Source organism: Mercenaria mercenaria, chromosome 2 (assembly GCF_021730395.1).
Source record: "Mercenaria mercenaria strain notata chromosome 2, MADL_Memer_1, whole genome shotgun sequence".
Classification (NCBI taxonomy): Eukaryota; Metazoa; Mollusca; class Bivalvia; order Venerida; family Veneridae; genus Mercenaria; species Mercenaria mercenaria.
This window is the reverse complement of record NC_069362.1, coordinates 79,123,486-79,133,946: the sequence shown is the minus strand read 5'-3', so window position 1 is coordinate 79,133,946 and position 10,461 is coordinate 79,123,486.

Here is a 10,461-nt window from a genome sequence, read left to right as displayed (position 1 = left end):
CAGAGCTTACTAAATACTCCACGAAGACCTGTGAACATGGGGATCACTAGGCTACTTGTTCCATTTCTCATAAACAGTTCAGTATTATTTAACCGGCGAATAAAGATAAAATCAAATAAAAATCACTTTTTTCGTTCTCCCTAGTTAGTGAATGTAGAAGGAAAACTTACATTTTTGAGATAAAGTCAATTTATAAAGTTATCAACAGGTTTCTTCTTTTCTACTAGTGACCTCATGCATTTGACCAAAATAAGTAAAACTGGCGTGTAAAAGAAATGTGAAAAGATATTTTTGACTAAAAGAAAAAAAAACTTGCCTGTTGAAATAGTATTAGAAACATTCATTCGGTTATACATGTACTGAAGGTTTCAGATATTGGAACAATGACATTGCCCGAGTAATATGACTGACACAGTGTCCATACAAATTACATGCGAGATAATCTAAAAAAACATAAACAGTCCAACATTTTGCTGTTTTGTTCATGTTTTACTTAAAGCCATTTTACCAACACACCCCTTTAAATGCGTTTTAGATGATTTTAGTACGTGAAGGAAAGACACTTTAATGAAGTAGACCCGTAATGGCTATAAGCCATTTCCGCGCAAGTACGTATACTGGCATGTAATTTCGTCACGAGCATATGTCTTTCCGTGACATCCGGGGAATACCGATATAGCACGCAGATCTATAGTACGTTAACGCACGGAACTTGCTGATAGTCATTACGGGTGCACTACTTTAAATACATGCTTTTTGTAGTTGCGATGAAACAACAAGTGATATGTTAAGAGAATACCACAGATTGACTTACACAAAAGTCCGCCAAGCTGGGATCCCTCTGAAATTTTAAATATGCATGTGCATTTTCAATTATTAAACTCAAAAAAGGATAAAAGTTTTGATAGACATGCAGTACCTGATCAACATTTAGAGTTTCAAGTAGAAAAATTATTCACATTTTATAACTGTTAAAAATTACGAAGAATATATTACAGTTTTCAGAAATAGCTTATATAACTTCTTTACATTACTGGGTATTTTTTCCGAAAATATTACATTATTTTTATAATATTATGCTATTATTCTTGAAAGCTTATCACAAAATAAAACACTTACAGAAACAATAAATACAACGTGAAATTACTAAAAAACTGAAATGAGTTTTCTGAATTATAAAGTATAAACAAGCATCTCTGTAAAAAAAGAACTTCAAAACGTGAACTGTTAGACTGGATCACACATAAACTTACGCAGTATATTTTGAATGATTCCATTATTCTTGGCCCCGTCTGAAAATTGTGCGGATTTATATTACATACATGTAGTTGTGTATGATACTATCAGCTAGATAAATTGATACTGGAATTACAGTAGCATATTTAAATTTTCGTTATCGGTGCGATTATCTACGTTATAGTTTATGAATCTCTGTTGTATAGACGTTCCATTCCACTTCAGAAGTTGTATATTGAATTCCTTGCGAACCGTACAATTTATTTCCATTTAGATGATGAGTGTAAAACACTTACCAAGTGGTACTACCACCACTGAAATAGTAAGAAAATAAATTAATGTGGATGGAAGTTTCAGATCTGCAATCATGCACACAAATTTCCCGTTCAGTTTACTATTGGTGTTCAAAATAAAGAAAGCAGAATAAATTATGTTTTATAATGAATTACTTTTAGCTTGATAATTGAATTCATAACACCATTGCTATTTTATAGAAACAGAATGATATTTGTTTCAATCGAAAATGAAAGTTTAAATAGGACCTCATTTAAAATTCGTTTAAAAAAATTCATACCTGCCAATACAGCGAATGCAAGAGCGACCCGCGCCATGCTTGCTTCCAGAAATGGTTATGACTTTAACTTTGGGCTGTTGACCAGTTTAAAATGTTTAAAGCCCAATCGATTTAACGTTACGGTCTAACAATTGACATTTCTGGTTTTGCAAACTAGTATTATGTAGGATACTACATTTTAGTTCACTGCAAGGTCAGCCTTACACAACAATTGATCAGGTATTGACCACCTGTACTAATTCAGTTGTTGTAGCTCTGCTGGAAGAAATGGACCAAATTCAATCCGTTATTGAAGTTTACGTAACAGAAATGGCAAAATCTAAAATTTCCTTGCAAATTTGATGTTACAAGCAAGAAAATAATATTCATCCTTTAAATATTACATTAAATGCCGCTAGGGCCATACAAAATTGCAATCGCGAATACAGAGCAATTATTCTTTCATTTCGCCTACAAATACTTTTTGGGAGGTTAGCTAACAAATCTGTCATTGGATACTTGTATCGTTGGTGATACAACGGATCGATACGAGATCATAACAATACGACAAGATGACACGAAGATCGCACACCACAACAGCACGGCAGTACGATGGACGATATTAATATTCTAATCTATCCTTAACTATGCAAAATTTATATGCATTTTACTTTCATTGGCAAAAAAAAAAATACATTTACACCAACCAAAGCCACCAAGCCAAATAAAACCTGATAACTCTGATTATTTTAAGACTCCGGTTACAATAATCCAACACACCTGGTTCGATTCCCGAACAGCTTGGTCTGCTTTGCGTAATAGGTGTTTATGGCGGCCATTCATGTACATTTGGGGGAATCTCATACTCAAACGGAAGACTAGGTCTCCCAACAATAATTAAAAACACAACAGCTTTACTTCAATTAAAGACATCATGTTATTCATGATTATTATTATTATTGTTATCATCATCATTATTCATATCGGGCAAATGCCCACATAGTGATAAATTTATTACAACTAGCACTATGAATTGTCACTTATTTAACCCTTAACCTGCTATATTTCTATAATGGACTGGTCCATCTTTCAATTTGGACAGTACCACTTATTACTCAAAGGGGTTTTCACTGAAAATTTACTGACTGAATAGCGAACAGTGCAGACCATGATCAGACTGCACGGATGTGCAGGCTGATCTTGGTCTGCACTGGTCGCAAAGGCAGAATCATCTGCCGCCAGCAGGCTAAGGGTTAAACAGTCAGTGTCAATATGCTTATTTCAATAGATGGATCTTCTGCGGTACCAAACAGGTGACAGATAGATCAGATCCTCCGCGGTACCATATAGGCGACAGATAGATAAAGTCCTTAGAACACTGTTTTCAAATTAAACGTCTGTCCCTGTATTGCGTAAAGCTTTCTATAATTTGTCCTGCTGTCGTTGTGGAGATATGTGGCCGCTAAGTAATTCTGAAGTCGCGATAGTAACACAACAAAGCACATCTGACTGACGCGTAGCGGAAGCTCAAGTATAAGGTGTTATGTGACAAACGAAGAATAAAAACTATTTTAAGCCATCCCCTGATTTGCTTGACCCAGTGGACTAATATGGTAAGTTATTAAAGTGTTACACAACACGCAAGATTTGTTACACCATGCACTACCGTGCTACACCATGTACGGACGAGTTACACCATGTACGGACGCGCTATACCATGCGCTAACGTGCTACACCATGCACTAACGTGCTACACATGCACTGACGTACTACATCACGCACTAACGTGCTACACCATGCACTGACGTGCTACACCATGCACTTACGTGCTACACCACGGACTTACGTGCTACACCACACACCATGCACTGACGTGCTACACCATGCACTTACGTGCTACACCACGCACTAACGTGCTACACCACACACTAACGTGTTACACCACGCACTAACGTGCTACACATGCACAACGTGCTACACTAGTATGCACCAACCGGCTGCAGGGCCCCCCAAAACATTAGCCAAACAACAAGGATTACTCGAGAGACACCAAAATATGCACGAGCGAACCTCGAGGCCCTGTAAGATCTTATTTTGAAATTTTGTTGTACGCAGTAACAGGGGAGGCTTAAAATACGTTCACTTTAACACGTTTAATGGTAAAAGATTTACTAAGATTATCAGTTTTGATGAATTTCGAATAGCTGGAAAATACATGCAACTCTAAAGCTAGAATTTCCGCTGGGCTTCACTTAGCGACTGAGTAAATAGAATAGAGAACTGTGTTCACTCCTTGCAGATCACGTATACATGATGTACTGATAGAAAGTTCCACTACGTTTGTTGATACTCTTGTTCTCCATTAATTTCAAGCCCTTGACTTGTGTAATGCTTATTCTCCGTAGCTTGACTCCTCTGCCCTGGGAGCCGTGAAATATTTAGACCGCTTGAATTCATCTTTGCACTGAAATGCAGATAAAATCTCCCGCAGTACTCTAGTAAATACTCAAAAATAGCCAACATTTAATGAGGTTTTCGATATTCACAAACAACAAAATAGCGTTATAGATACAAATGTAATAATAAGGGTGTGGTGGGTGGGAATTTTGCTAGTCAGGCATTGGCTTCCTCGTGAAAAGAGGGTGCTTATGACGTCATTATTGATAATGACGACAAATTCGGTAATCATCGGCAGTTTCCGCCGTATTCGCTAACACTGGAGTGCTATTCTTAAAGTAAAATATATTTCAATTATTTATGTACTTATTTATTTATTAAACTTCTGTACGATTAATATCTAATCAAAACGAATATCCGTCGCTAAAATAAACCTGGTTATTTCTGAGCAATAACCCTAATTATATCTCAAAACCATAAGAAAAATATAGAGTAACATAGAAGTACACTTGGCCTTAAGCTGGTCTAATTTTGCATTTTTGTTTTTAAACTTTAAGCTGCTGTTAAATTCCTTTTTAAAGGGGATCAGTAGATCACGATTTCGTTAAATTTAAAGACTTAATATCATTTTATAGGTTATAAGATTATGTTTAACACCATTTCTAAAGTACAATAATCGCCTTTTAAATAAGTCTATGCAATACGTGTTATTATATCAGCTATTTTCAAAGTGATGTTACAACCATATGTATCCTAATATTTTATTTCATGTGTCGTTATTGTTCAAACGCTTCTTTAGTATGACTGAGAATAAAAGGTCCGCGGATGTTTCCGAAGAAGTCTTACAAAGTTTGAAGAAAAAAACAACATAGTACTAAAACGTTTATTTTTTAACATGCATATTAATGCAGTGAATTTCTTCCTTAGATAAATTTTATAACGGAGTTTAAGAAAAAGTTGATATCAATCTTTGGCCATCCGATCTAACCCATGCCATTCAACTTGTTACGTTCAACAAAAGTTTTCTGGACTAAAGTCCAAACTTAATAAAACAACTTTGAATTTTGCGAGGTCCAAAAAAATTTTTTTGAGTATTGACCGGCAAGCGTTTTCTCAGTTCAACTATCTCTCATTTTTGTTACCGTAATAATCGTTTCCGACATGAAACGCAAAGCTTTTTCAAACATTAATATCTATAGATGCTATTGTTTTTGCATCTAAATGTTGTTATTAATATCGCATATTCTACAGCCTTATGTGAAAATCTCACAAAGTTTTTGTTGTGTTTCCTAATGGTTATTCATTATTTTTACAGTAAATGTCTTTATTTTATGCTCTTCAGCGAAATACTGAAATTTATCAGTGAAATTTCACTGTTTCAAACAGTGAAAATATCATTTTTATTTTTCACTGGTACGGAATGCGAAGGAATATGAACTATAAATGATAGAAAATTCCTTGCAAAATATACTTCAGTAAAGGTGTAGATGTATAAGAATGATAACAGGATCCTAAATATTTGCATTCTATCATAATAAAATGTAAAAGAAATGAGGATACGTAATAGAACTATTTACAGTTTTTCTACAAAGGTATCCTGAAGTCACGATATTATGACGTCAAGATGCGATGCACGTGACGTTGCGCGGCCAAACTGAACACCAAAAACCATTAAAAATGCAAATGCATAAAATAAATAGAAAATTTGTTTGTTTTACTGTAAGATTGAAAAATATTTCACTCGTAAACACCATAATTTACATTTTCACTCGTGGCTGCGCCACAAGTGAAAATATTGCATTATATTGTTCACTCGGAGAAATATATTTCGATCTTACACTGACTAAAACAAACAAATATCCTCTAGAGCTAGATCTATTTATTTTTATTCTGTCATTTCTAATTGTTATTGCATGGTTGATATTAGTTTATACTTAATTTATTTTAGGTCGATTACGAAGCAAGTTCTACAACAGTTACCTATATTAACCACTCTCGACACCTCATTTCTGATGGAATCCATCGCCACGAGGGTATATAAGAGTATGCATGGTTGATATTCAATTTCTATGTTTCGTTTCTTTTATTAGTATAGATGATATTGGTACTTTGGGATTTATATTGTGATTATATGTTGTTATTGTTTTGCAATATTTCGTTATTCTATATTGCACTATTATTATTGTAAGTTGTGATTGCTATTTCGTTAATTTTATTGTAAAACTTGTCATTTATATGCTGACTTTCGTCATTGTTGATATATATTTGTGTACTGGAAATTGTGCAATTTTACGCGGGAAATTTATGATGGATGGTTATTAGTGTTGTCCTTCCTTATGCTGCTACGCACATGACTCTTCTAGACTGTTTTGAATGTTTGAGACAAACGGGCGGAAAACATATTCCCATTTAGTTCTCTTCTCTTAAAGATACAAAAAAAACATTGAATACAGTCAATACTAATAGGCTAACAGGTCAAGTTTTAAGTTCAATATCGTGACCAACTGATTAAATAGGACATTATTATTGAACCTGCTTACGTCACGATTCATTAACGGAATGAACCATATTTTACAATTATTATTACGAAAGTATACACTAGCATTATCAATATTTACAAATAATTACTTTATTTAAAAGTCACTATTTGCCAGTTACCGACAACACAGTAATATAAGCAACCATTTATGGCGTTTTTTTAGAACAGTGAACTTTCCTATATGTTTCTTCTTCTTCTTCTTCTTCTACTACTTCTTCTTCGTTCGCTCAACACTGTCAGACCAGTAGCCTCGATGAAACTTGCCTCCATACAGTTTTTGGTGGATCGAGGTTTGTGTGGCATTGGTCTGTTGATGTGTCAAGTGTGGTGTGCTGTGTGTTGTGTGCTTGTCATCTTCCGCTTTCAGCCTCTGCCGCTTGCTTGTCTTCTGGAGAAGATGGCGCCAGACGGCGCCACACGGTAACTGAGCACCTTGCGGCCTCAGGCAGAACTGCAGGGGACTCGGAGGAGCACATGATAAGATGTACCAATTGCCTCCATATTCTATCTAGCATATCTTATTTATGTCATAATTCCAAAGCACATCAATGTAATTTTGTTAATATTTTGTGTACAAGAACCGAACAAATGGTTTTTTGAGCAAACAGAACTTAACTTTAAAATGATGGACGAGAAAATGTTTCATGTGTAAAGGTCAGACTCCTTTCACGTGTTTTCCTTTCGTTCAAGTACGTGTGAAAACATTCAAGAAGCGTTCGTCAAACTTACCACGGAATGAGTACAATACGAGGATCAATCTAAAATCAAAGGCTTGAGAAGACTGATGGAGGCGGGTTTTGCAGATTTCTTTCCTTTTTATTTTTCATTGACTGTTAGAGTTAATGCTGCTTGTTGACACTTCAGATGAAGCAGAGAAGACTTCATTCACAGACTGACTGTTAAAAAACATTTCAGAGGACACATTTTATCTCAAGAAAATAAACAAACAGATCAAACGTTTGTGATAAAAATAGTAGCAATGGCAACATTATAATTAATTATCCACTCCTCCGCAAAAATATAAAAATCACACTTATATTTATATCTTAGCACACTAATGAATATTTATAAAGCAATCAATTTACTGTAAGTAACAAACGGAACACCAAATGTTTTATATTACCAAAAAAAAAAAAAAATCAGCAAGCCTAAATTATTTTGGAAAACTGTCAGCGTACAGCTCAATATAAACAAATCTGTTGATAAATCAGTCCGCTGCAATGATAACATCTACAATGTACATTTTAAATACAAGTAATAGAATCAATATACAGTGATTGTTTAAAAAAAACAACCTGTGACTTTCTGGAAAATATAGCGCGGTAAACCCCAAAAGGTGATTATCGAAATCATTTGATTTTCATGGTAACAGGCACATTACCTATTTGTAAGAATTGATGCAAGTGTCCGTATGAATATAGCACCTGATGGGAAGTAAATGTAGTTACTTTACTTATTTACCAGTCCATACTAGCTTCGCCAGTTGTAAATTTGAAGCAACATGGGGGTAATTGTGATTGAGAAAAAATGTATATAAACGCCAACTTTCGTAAAATTATTCACTATACATATAAGTAACAGTTTGTTTAAAATCTAAGGGGAAAATATGACATTCTTTAAGGGGAAAAATAACAGTTTCAGGGTCAGGCAATCCTTAAAGACGGGGCTCGTCCTTGCACGCACAAAACAGCAGTTACGTCAAATACAATTGCTGCTGTAAGACGTCTGATTGATGAAGATTTATGTACACTGTGTCCGAGTCAACGGGGAGGACTCTTCTCACTAAGTACATGGGTTTAAGAAAGGTTTGTGCCCGATCGGTGCCTCACAACTGAGGAGCAAAAGGCCAATAGTGTCAAACCTGCTAAAGGAACGCTGTAAAAATGTGATCGCAAAATGGCACAGCTCCTAATAGGAGATAAGACCTTGATATACGTTTATAAGCCTAGGCGTCGCGTTGACAACAGAGGCTGCGAAAAGGTGACCGTAAACCAATAATTGCAAAAAGAACTAAAAGTGTCAAAAATGTTTAAAATGTGTATACCATTTTCTTTAACTCAAGGGGTACTGATGTGCTAATTCCTACACCGTCAGGAAAGTCAGTCACTGGAAAGTTTTATATTTATAGAGACAAAATACTGAGAGCTGTTAAACTAAATCTTATAAAATGCGTCCAAGGATCGGTCTTCGCGGTCTCTTGTTGATCCATGTCAACGCTGCGGCTCACAAAAGTGCCATTGTTCAAAAGTTAATGGGAGATAAAAAAAAAACTAATCATCCCGTTTATTCATCTAAGTCCTCGCGACTTTTTCTTCTTTCCATGGCTGAAAAAAGATGCTGGCCAGACGCAAATATTTATCGAGTAAAGCACGTGGGAGTGAGCGGTATTTTTCAGTTACATAAAACCATACCACGGGAAAACTACTCTGAAACGTTCTCAACTGCGGAAGTGCGTGAAAATCAACTGGGTGGGGATTGGTTAACTAGACTGAAGTCTGTACACAGACTGTTTAAGATATTCCAGCACGATTGTCATTAATTTTAGAATGACCCTCCTATATACGAAATGAAAAATGGACCCTGTTTTACCTTTAAGTGTCACGTTGATTTTAAAGAGAAAAGGAAAAGAATAGGACGGAAATTAACTACATATTGGCAATCTTTGTGTGTGAAGTTTGAGAGAGGTAGGTGTAATAGTATGGGAAAAGCCGATTCAGTTGCTAACAGGCATACAGTCTCTATAAAAGTCGCAAACAATTTTACAGTACTGCAAGCAAACATGCATACAGCCAGGACATCACACCGAATCTTCTTTCATTGACGGTTATAAAAAAAAATGGAGATTTTAGCAATGATTTGATTTTATTTCACCAAACTAGTATTGTTGCTTTATCAATGGAACAGTTGGGTTTATTTGTAGTTTATTCTTCAAGCAAGAAAATATGTACTTTTGACACCGACAGTGTACAATTTCTGGACAAAATCAGTGATCAATCGAAAACGAAACAAGGACTTTTGTAAGTTCTAATTGTAGGTAAGTTAATTGAAATACCTCGATCTAGAGTATCTCAGCAGTATGAAGCAGGAGATAATCGTATTATTCTGTATCATTATTATGTCTCTAATCGTGAATGTATTTTAAATATTATTTAGAACAATCCCTCTTTGTTTTAGATTATAGAACGACGTACTCGCCATGTTTTTTTTTCTCGAATGTCAAAACATACTGCCATTTTGTGATCATACGTAAAGTCTAGTGATTGAATCATACTGTCTTGGATTACTCATTTACTTACATCATTTCACTGATCACTGTAAATGGCATATCTGGTGTCACCTGACAGTTTATTTTAAATATTGATACCTCACAGGAAACTGCCAATGAGTCTTTGCACGTTTATACGTTGGAGGTATCCGAACAAAACTAGAAATGTATTGCTGATTTCATTATTCGCTTTATTACAATTTAATATTGTATTACTGCATATCATTAAGACAAAAAAGGAAATCACTATACACTGAATAAGGTGTGTTGAGTATTCACATATAATTACGCCTAAGTGCTTATAGATATGTACATTACATCAGTTGCTTCTGCAACTGTTAACAACAATATGAGACTTATGCAATGTTTGATTCAAATCTTGCCCTTTTGTAAATGTCATATATGTAAATATTATCCACTTTAACATACCCAGTATTATGACGTTCGGAAATGTAACCAATTAATCTGACC